The following is a 10,151-nucleotide window of genomic DNA, read 5'->3' as shown; positions in this document are numbered from 1 at the left end:
ACTGAGCAAGGACTGTCCATGCTTTTGAACTAGCCAACAGGTCTCTCTTTCTGTTTGGTTTGTTAAGAAAGTTCACTGGAGCATTTCAGGGATAATGGCAACATGTCGCATAGAGAAATATCAGTTATATGTGGCTTTTTCATTCTTAGTAAATCACAAATAGCATCTCAAGATTTCTATGTTTTGCTGTGATCTGTATCTTTGTAAAGCTCCAAGCCAAGGTACTTATTAAATTTAGGGAAATGTTCAGTTAATTTTGATGTCTTTAATAAAATAAACAGCAGAGATAAGCACTGTTACAGTGGTCTTAAATCCATTTTATGCAAAAGGTCCAGTACCCTGAAGTAAATGTAAGAAGATCATATAAAAAGGAAGTCACTCCATTTTTGGAGTGACCAATCTAGCTAGTGATCTGAAAATTCAGAGAATCCCCTGATTATTAGTATTTGTGGAAGTTAGCCATGAATTTAGAGACAGGAAAGGAGAGAAGAGGCCTAAATACAGTGCTGGAACCGTGAACTCGATGTTGGTTCAATTTTATTAAACTATCATGGAAAGAGAGGAAAGGAGGAATGTGAAATTCTAGAAAGGGAAAGGGCATACCCTATTTGTTTCATCAAATTGTATACACCTAAAAGATGAGGTGCTAAGAAGCATAGAATATGGGCTTGTCAAAACACACCAAGTCAACCATTCTTTGATGGAGCAGCTAGCCTACTCTATAAGTGAATAAAGTAGGTGTGAAATAATTTGACTTTAGTAAGGCTGGACTTTGTTATCTATCTCAGCATAAGCAAACAAGGAAATGTGGTCTAGTTTGAACCTTATTAGTGTTAATTTAACCTCCTTATCATCAGCTCTTAGCTCAACATAACACCACAATTTGTTGCCTCTCCCTTAGGCAGCATTCCTGATGCCCAGTGCACTTCAGTCACCATTCAACTGGGAAGGTCTCTAGCTTGTGACTGCCAGCCCAAACTTCTAACCCAAGCGGTGTTACTCATCTCCTTTATGGCAGTTGTCTAAAACTGTTTTATCTAGAGGTCCTTAATTCCAACCGAGGCTTCACTGATGAGCCCACCCAGGCAGCTTGGAACCGAGTCCCCCACATTGGCAACGGGTGAGAGAGCCCTGATATCTCCCACATGCTCTGCGTTACTGTCCAGGCCCTTGTGCAAGAATCCGAGAGTGGGATTGGACTGGCTGACAGTCGCCGTTAAGATTAGATTACAGCGGGTGCTGAGAGGCTGGACTGAGAAACTCCATAATAGGAATTGAGTGAGGAATATAGTGAGACCATCGTCTCACTAAAGCAGAGACTAAAGTAAGGACAGTTTGTGTAGTAGACAAGGTCCAGGCAATCTGGGGTCAGACAGACCAAGGTCTAGCTGGGAATGGGGCAGAACAATGTATGCCTGAGATGCGGAGACGCAGAAGCAGCTGCAAAGGCTGGAAACAGCTCTGGACAGCAAGCTGCTGTGTTTGCGTCACTCCATACTGCGGCGTGCCGCTGCTGAGAAGAACCATGGCAAAGCATTCGAGGGGAGGCTGAATAGCAGCAAAATGTCACCCATGATCTGTCTTCCTGAGTTTGATGGATGACATATAAATTGAGGACTGTAACTGCAGCACTGACACTATGATTCCTTGTGTGATTTTGAGACCAGTTGTCTCTGCTGCATTTTATTTATGCTACCACTTTTCCAGCAGGAAACATCACTCTCAGCATCTAGCCCATTAAGCGGCCAGTAAATGATGTCGGTAATTCAGAGCCTACAGATTGTCACAGGCTGTAAGGAGCTAGATCAGATGAGCCAACAGAAAAGGGGCCTCCCAGGATATTAGGGAAAGTTGATGTGACTTACAAATGCTATAAAGCCCATTACAGATAGATAGACTTCTGCCATCATTGCTGCCAGCAGACCTATATAAAGAATATGATGGCTGTCCCTAGTGTCACTGTACAGTGTGCTGACATCTTTACCCAGTTCCTTATGTCGGTATATGATACCATGACTTGGTCTCAGCTTCTGGTTCACATGCCAGCCACAAAGAGATTGGCCGGGTCCTTTGTAAGCGTAGCCTCAGCAGTCTCTGTGGCGTTTCACTGGTCAGCTGCACTTCCAGCAGCGAGGGACTCTGATGAGACAGAAAACAGCTTCTGGAAGCTGGTCTCTGAGAGGTACTCAAGGCACCTTTGTAGTCACGTTCTCCTAGACATTGGACTGGAAACCAGAAATAGTCGCTGTCTGGTCTGTCTTCAGACACCGGAAGCCTATAGGATCCAGACACTGGCATGCTAACCTAAGACCTTTCTTCACAGACTGTTATTGGGCAGACCAGGCGTTAAGTGGGGAAGGCTTTGGATAAAGATTGGAAAATCGCTTCTACTTGCAAGCCTGAGTGATTTTTTGAATTTATGAAATGAAGAAAATGGGGAAACCCAGGAAAAACTGTGCTCCTGTGCACACTGGGGCAAATACTTCTAGCCAAATGAAAACAATGATACAAAGAGCCTGGGGTTTCTGGCTTTTGTTTACCCAATTCATCTACCCTACAGCAGCAGGAGTTTGGTCCCTGGAGCTGAGCCATCATGCTAGACTTGACACCTGCGACAGCCAGTCTCAGACTATTTCTCTGCAGTCTGACAGTTCCTCTGTGCACTCAGGCTGGCCCATATTCTTCTTTTTCTAATCTTGGGAGGGCAGGGCAGCAGTGCCCTTGATATGTGCCTTGTTCTAATACACTAAGGTCTACGTACTTTCACAACAGTATTAAGAAATCCCCTGAGTTGAAAATGGTTGGAATTTGGAAAGGCATTCGGGTAAAGTATAACATCTGCTGGTCCCGTTCGTACTCTTCCCTAGGCATCTGCCCATGGCCACTGCTGAAGACAGAATGTTGTGCTATGGGGTCTTGTGCTCTGAAGTAGCATGGCTGCTTTTATGCAGTCATTTGACAATCTTCATCAAATATTTAATGACTGCATGGTCTTCATATAAACAGTACTGCAATTATATTGCATACAGAATAACAGAATGGTACTTTGACACAATATATCTGTCTGGGCAGGCAAACCCCAGTCCTAGTCCTTCAGATGTTCAAAATGGAATATTTCCATTGAGTTCTGCATTCAGAGTGACTGCAGAATCTATGATTTTAACTACTATGTTCAAGATAAGCACTAACTTAAAATACAGACCTTTAATCAAACAAAGCATTTCAAATCACACTTAAGGACATGAATAGTTCTATTAAAGGCAATGGTTCTCCTGACTGGCCTAAGTTGATATCATAGTTAACCTATGTAAAGGCAAAAATATAACAGTAACCAGATATAACCCGAAAAGGAGAACGTATTTTTTTCAACAACCAGGCTGTTTCCAGTACAAAAATAGTTCTCTCTACCAGCACTGATGTCAGATCCATTAGCATGTATGAGTCTCTCCTAGTTCAAGACAGGAAGGGTAATGTCTTAGAGGAGAGAAAATTATGCTAAGGATACAGCAAAAGGTCAGTACATTTTTTAACACCGAAAGACCACAAATGCTAAAACCTCTGGCATTTCTGTTTACAGTTAGACATAAAAAAAAGAATTAGCAGCACAAGAGCTTTCATCACAGCTTCTTGAACTTTCAGTGCTAATTTATTTTTAATGTTGATGTAAGGTAAGTAATTTACACTGTACGTTTTGGGCATACTGTGTAAAATACTTGTTTCCATAACAAGCTGTCAGTGTAGGATGAATGGGATTTCTACAGGGATTTCTGGGTAACACATTTTTGGAAGTTTCTATTTTGGAAATTATTAATTGCTATTATAATTTCTGAGAAACCACATAGTGTAATAACTAGGCACCAAGTATATAATTATAATTACTCTGAAGGGTGTTTTTCAAACTAGGAGGACACAGCCTTTCTTGCATGCTTAATTGTATTCAGACCTCTCAGAAGTATGTTCAGTCAAGAGGGTTCATATAACAGCAATTGCTCCAACCCTTAATTTTGTTCAACATTCCCTACTCTTGAAAAATATCTCCTTAAATAGTGTGTCACATACATGCGCTTGTGTCTCAGGCACCTGTTCTTCTTGCTGAGTGCTTTCATTCTCCAGGACTTCCACTCCTGTATAGATAATGGTTCTTCTACATTTTACAGTCTTCATTTCACTCCTTAGCCAAAGAATCAGCAGTCAGGCATCACCAGTTCTTCAGGTTTTCTGAAAGAAAAGTAGCAGAACTTTAATTTCAGAGTAAATTGAATAGTGCCTTTTAGGATCTGCTAAGGCAGATCCTTTAACCTGCATGGATCTTTCACCATGGTGTTAAGTGTGAAAACCCAGATATTCTCCTGGGAACTATATTTATTGTGATGGTGTCCCTTTTCTGAATTGCTAAATCTGGTTGAGGAAACAGATCCTAAAATTATGACTTATTATAGCACAAATGTAGAGAATACCAATTTTTTACACTAAGAACCAAACTAAGCCCTTATACCGAGACTCTGCTGAAATAGCTGTCTGAAAGGCAAAAAGGATCTGTTTTCCTTAGGTAGCAGGCACACGATGACTTTTGGGGCTAATGTCCAGTTTGGAGTTGGAGCCCAGGATAGGCACAATTCCTCATAATACCTTGACAGTGTGCTAGAAGTGTTCCAAAGACTGAGACTGAGCATCTTGTGTGTTGTCAGAAATTTGCCCTGCGGGCCTTTGGCACCGTATGTCTAGCAGGTAGCTGACAGCTGTTCAAACTGAGTGCAAATCAAGAAGAATTTAAGTAAAGAGCCGCTACTACAGTAGAGCACATCAGCAGTGTGATTTAGGCAGAATGCATGCACTATGGTGGGCAAAAAGGAAATTTGAATGTGACATTGCAGGCTGTCCTCGCTTCCGTCCTCAGGAACATCTAGGTATCTTTCCAATGCAGTCAGCCAGGAGGAATCCCGAATCATACTTAAAACTCTTATTAGCTGGAATTGCCTTGACTTGCACAACAAGGCATCTGTCTCTTCTTATTATTATGTAAGTAGAGGAAATAAAGACAGGTACTTAATCCTGTGTATCACTCTGCATGCAATAAGTGCCTTTAGAAAGTGTTTATGTTGCAGAAAGTATAGAACGTGTTGTTGAATGACATTTCAATAACTGTCTTCCTGATTCTTTTCACTGTACAGCTACATTCTTTATTGATTTGTATAGATATAGCTGCAGTACAGTTAGTTATTCATGAGGCATGCAGTTCATGCCTCTAGCATGTTGATAACAATTACTAATGATGCATTAACTCATCACAAGTCATTTACATCTACCGTTTATGCATGAACAAACACCACCTCTAAGAACTTTGAAACTGACAGGCTAATCCTTTTCACCACTGACTTGTATCTCGATTCTTAAATGACAGTATAATCCACAAAAGAAATGACGCTGGCACTAAATGTGTTCAGCCAATTAACTACACAGTCATACAGTTTTATTGAAACATCGGGGTTAAATGTGAGCATATGGGTTAAATGTGGATGCATACACATAGGCATCTTTTGATTCAATTATTATTTTTTTCCCCAAAACTTGTGTGACAATCTTTCTGAACTTCCCAAAAGATTATCTTACCGGTAGAAAACGAGCCTGAGTAATCTTAAAGAGAGGTTTAGCTGGTCTTTTAACACTATTATAAGTATATGATTGTGTGCAAAACTTTTTTTTAAGGTACTATGCCGACTGCGGGTGTTATAAGGTGCAACAAGAGTTTAAAGTTACTTCAGTGTCACTAGTAAAATATTGCAACACAAGGAGAGGTGTTTCAGATGAGAGAACACTTTTTTTGACAGTTAATACATTTCTCAGGCTGATTAAGCTGTCTTTTAGGAACAAGCAGAACTTCACATAGCAATATTATTAATACTAGGTCCTAGGCTTATTTGCATAACAACACGAACTATGAATTTAATCACTTCGGAGACTGTTTTTTAGGTTGAAACCTCTATAAGAGTTTTTCACCCACTGGTACCAGCAATGCAAATCTTATTGGCCTCAGTGACCCAGGATTAAACTTTAATCTCTTTGGCAATGGCATTAGAGAACAGTAGAACGAACTACTATTCACATACACTGCCCTCTTTGGTCTTTCCATACAACATCTGGATATCTGTATTCTAATATGGATACCTCTGCCTTCCATATTGATCAATCCTTTCAGGGATTACAGGACATGTACTCTGTTCTGTTGTTTTTTTTTCTCAACCTTGGGGTCATTGCTCTGGTACTTTCATTTTAGCAATGAGAGAGCAGGAGAAAAAAAATCTTGAAGTCATACACACAGCCCGACAGCGCTTTGCATGTGGAGATCTGTCAGCAACGGCACAGCTACATAGGAAACGCAAGTAATAAAATGCATAAGCCTGCCAGGAACATATGTTTTGGGCATCTTGTATGGTCCCAATTTTCTGTATATCCTTGACAGCGATAAGACATGTGGCTGCTTCCCAGGAAGTACAGGCATTATTAATATGATTATGTCTATTATGATCAATATATGCCACTGCTGTCTTGACAAGCAATTTATCTATCAAATACATAAAGCCTAATACAGCCCAGGCTTATTATACTTACCAGCAATACCATGTTTGAAGGTGCACACATTTCTAATCGCTTTCTCATTTAATTTTGATAAATGAGACACTTCATTGTGCATGCAGCTCTCTCAAAAGTCTTCATATTAGAGCCTCTACCAAAGCATAATAGTCTGAATTTGCCAGCATTCAGATCGACCCTGTAAGGATCATCTGTCACACTCAGTATCTGTAAAGGAGAGAGAGAGAGAAGGATCTGGAACGTTAAGGAGGACAGACTAATTTTCTTCATCTGATGGTTCATCTGTTTGCTATTTTGTTTGCTGCTGGGTTTGCTACTTTAAGTTTCTGTATTTCAAAATGGAATGAAAATCATGAGTCTTTTCAGAAGGAAGGAAATCAGGTACCTTCCACAGTTCTGGTCATTGGTACCAGAAGGGAGAAAGCTTTTATACCAAAAACCTATTTTGTTCCTATTTTCTACCGGATACAATGATCTGAGGATATATACCTCATTGCAATAGTAGAAAAAGAAAGAAGAACGAAGAGCTTTCAGCATCCTTTAGAAACTGGTCTTTCTTAGGAGCCCTGTAAACCTCTACACCTTCTGGGTGATCACCAAAGCCATCAAGATGTGACAGGTGATTGAAATAAAAAACATCTGTAATTACAAAGGTTGCAGAACATGAAATCCTTTTTAAAATTATGCTTTCTAATTGTGTGAATTAATTCAACTCAATTTATATACGAAAAACTAGTTTGGTCACCATTGAAAGTAATGAAACCTGATTTCCAATTGATGTGGGTCTTGCAGTTGCCTGGCTTTTTAACTGAACTAATCTGAAAGCTACAGCATGGGTACTCCTTTTATTAGAAATCTTAAAATACATATTCACTTTCCTGAAAAAACTTGGTAAAGGCTTTAATAAAATTTTGCCAGCTATTTGACATTAGAAGTTCTGTTTTTCAATCATAATTCCTCCTCTAGTAAAGCAGATACTTTATGAATTAAATATGTTTGTGTTTAAAGAATTTATAATAGTTTTCTCCCGGGTGGATTTTCTGATGTCTAGTAATCACTCATGCCAGTCTGCTTGCTTTCTCACTTTTTTTCCTTCTGCAGGAACATTAGCTCAATCCGTCTTCCCAGCCAGCTGTTATTACAAAACACGCAGGACTTAATATCTCTGAGCTCTCTGCTGTTTCGTTTTTTTTTTTTAAATGTGGTATCAATCAGTTGAAAAAAATCAAAAGTTTGCAACAAGTTGTTTAAAACATGCACACATACAGAATGTTATTACACAAAACTCATTACCTTAAGAAAGTAGACTAAAAAGAGCAGTAAACCCAAAGAAATTCTATCTTATACAGCTATGAAGTATTTTTTGTGTGATTGAACAGCGGAGCTAGACTGCTGGAACTTCAGATCTCCACGTTCCACTACTGCAAACTAAACAAAGGACTAATGTCCCTGGGCTGATCATTAGGAAATGTCTTGTTATATTTTGCCTATGGTTTACACAACTATTTTCTAGTGATCAGGATAACGTCTAAGATCAGGAATTCCTGGGAATTATTCCCAAATCAGAGAAATGAACATGGTCAGATATTCCCAACAGTGGACACAGCACCAGTTGCAAGTAGCGGAAAGATATCTAAGTCCACTCCTGCACTCTGAGATACAATGAATGCTGAGACAGGGGTAGGTCTGCCCTTATACATCCATTTAGTAGTAAGAGGATCTCTGAAATACAAAACACCGCTAAAACCAATCAGCAGAACCTGGCCCATTACTCATGATCAACCGGTTTGCTGGCACAAGGCTTTTATAGGAGGCTTTTTTTTCCCAGTCCTTCCCATTTGGGCATTGCTAGGTTGGCCGGCGCTGCAATAGGACATCTGGATGACATGCAGGCTGTCTTTCTAAGTCCTGCACACGTGACAGCTCTGGCTTCTTCTGGCAAGTGTCGAGCGAGGGGGTGGCGTGAGCAACGTGTTTATTCTCTGCCTGCTGGCCTGCCAAGAAGGTGCTGCCAGGTTAGAAAGCAGCTGTCTGTGACCTTGGCCAGCTTTTATATGGTGAGAGGGGGGAGAAGAGGCCTTTTCCCACAGACCCTTCACTGCCGGCACTTGCTTGAGAACTGACACTTATTCCATTTAAGTGCATTAAAAAAAAATCAAGGGTTGTCGAAATATTTATTGTAATATTTGATGTTATTTGTAAGGTGTAAGATACTTAAAGATACTGCATAGATATCTTACCGAAGCAGCTCCCTTTTCTTGTCTTTGTCATATATATCTCACTTTTATTAGCTATAGAACGATATTAGCTGTATGCGCTTATTTAATGTGAACTTGAGAGGTGGATGGTATTCATTTCTATTTTATGCATTGTCCTGTTGAGTTCCCACAAATATTCATCTGTCCTTAGGTGTTTACTGCGTCAGGAAGCACTTGCAAATACCAGTGGGTTTGCCAACAGCCCAAAGGAGGCAATTAGGTGCTTTGCGTACAAGAGGAGGTAACAAGCGGCCGGGCTCGGCGGCTGCAGGAAGCAGCATGCAGGAAGCGGAGCCTGCTGTGGCTGCAGTAGCTCAGGCTGCTGGTGCTGGCAGTCATTTGTTCCTCTGCTGCCGCTACTACGGCAGTGTAGACGCTTATTCTGCTCTACTGTGTTAAGGATTTCTTAACACAAACAGGGGACACGTCTGTCCCCAGCAAACAGGTGACTTTCTTCACTTTTTATCTGTCATTATGTTACAGTCCAAACCCCAACAGAGCTTTACAAAGAAGCATGATGAGGATTACGGGACATTGCAGAAAGTGTCCGTTGATGTATTACACTTACTCATGGGATCCATTCTGAAGAATAAAAAGCATGCTACAGGTGATGCTCCTCTTTTATCATACTGCAGGCTGAGGCTCTGGCAGTGTATACAAGGAGTGATAAGAAATAAGGCTGGAAGAGAAAGAAGACTTGGGAACGGTCATGATTTTCAGTGACTTGGTCGCTAAAAAGAATGTGAGACAAATGGGTGACGAGGCCTTTGCACTATAATGGGAGGGTGAGCATTTGCTAACCTAAGACTACTTGGCTGTATAATGAAGTCTGTCCATTTCCAAAATTTAGGCCAAATAGCTGATGTAAGCAAGTTCAGCACGTACCTTTATTTCTGTAAGTGTGAGGTACAAGGAACTCCAGAAAGAATTCTGTGTGTGGAATCTCCATTCCATTAGGTCTCTATTTATAATGCAGTTAAAGTCTATAGCAACTGGAAAACCAACATCCTTTGTAACAAGGATACGCGTCTATCCCCACAGCGAACCTTCTTGCTCTTTCACAGGGAAAGTCTGCCATTTTAAATGAAGCAACGATAACTACTGACTAAATGCGTATCTATACCTAAGATCTATGCAGCACTGAACTCCGTCTTCCTCCCGTCCTACTCAGCCCCTCTCGGCTAATACTCCCTGGTTCCTGCCAACTCTATCAGACATCTTTCGGCAACACCACTGAATGCACCCTCCTCCCGCCGGAGACCGCAGGACGCCCCCCCCCTCCCCGCCCCCGCCTCTCTTCCG

Source organism: Pygoscelis adeliae, unplaced genomic scaffold (assembly GCF_000699105.1).
Source record: "Pygoscelis adeliae isolate BGI_AS28 unplaced genomic scaffold, ASM69910v1 Scaffold170, whole genome shotgun sequence".
Classification (NCBI taxonomy): domain Eukaryota; kingdom Metazoa; phylum Chordata; class Aves; order Sphenisciformes; family Spheniscidae; genus Pygoscelis; species Pygoscelis adeliae.
The sequence above is the reverse complement of the archived record's forward strand: the minus strand, read 5'-3'. Positions refer to the sequence as shown.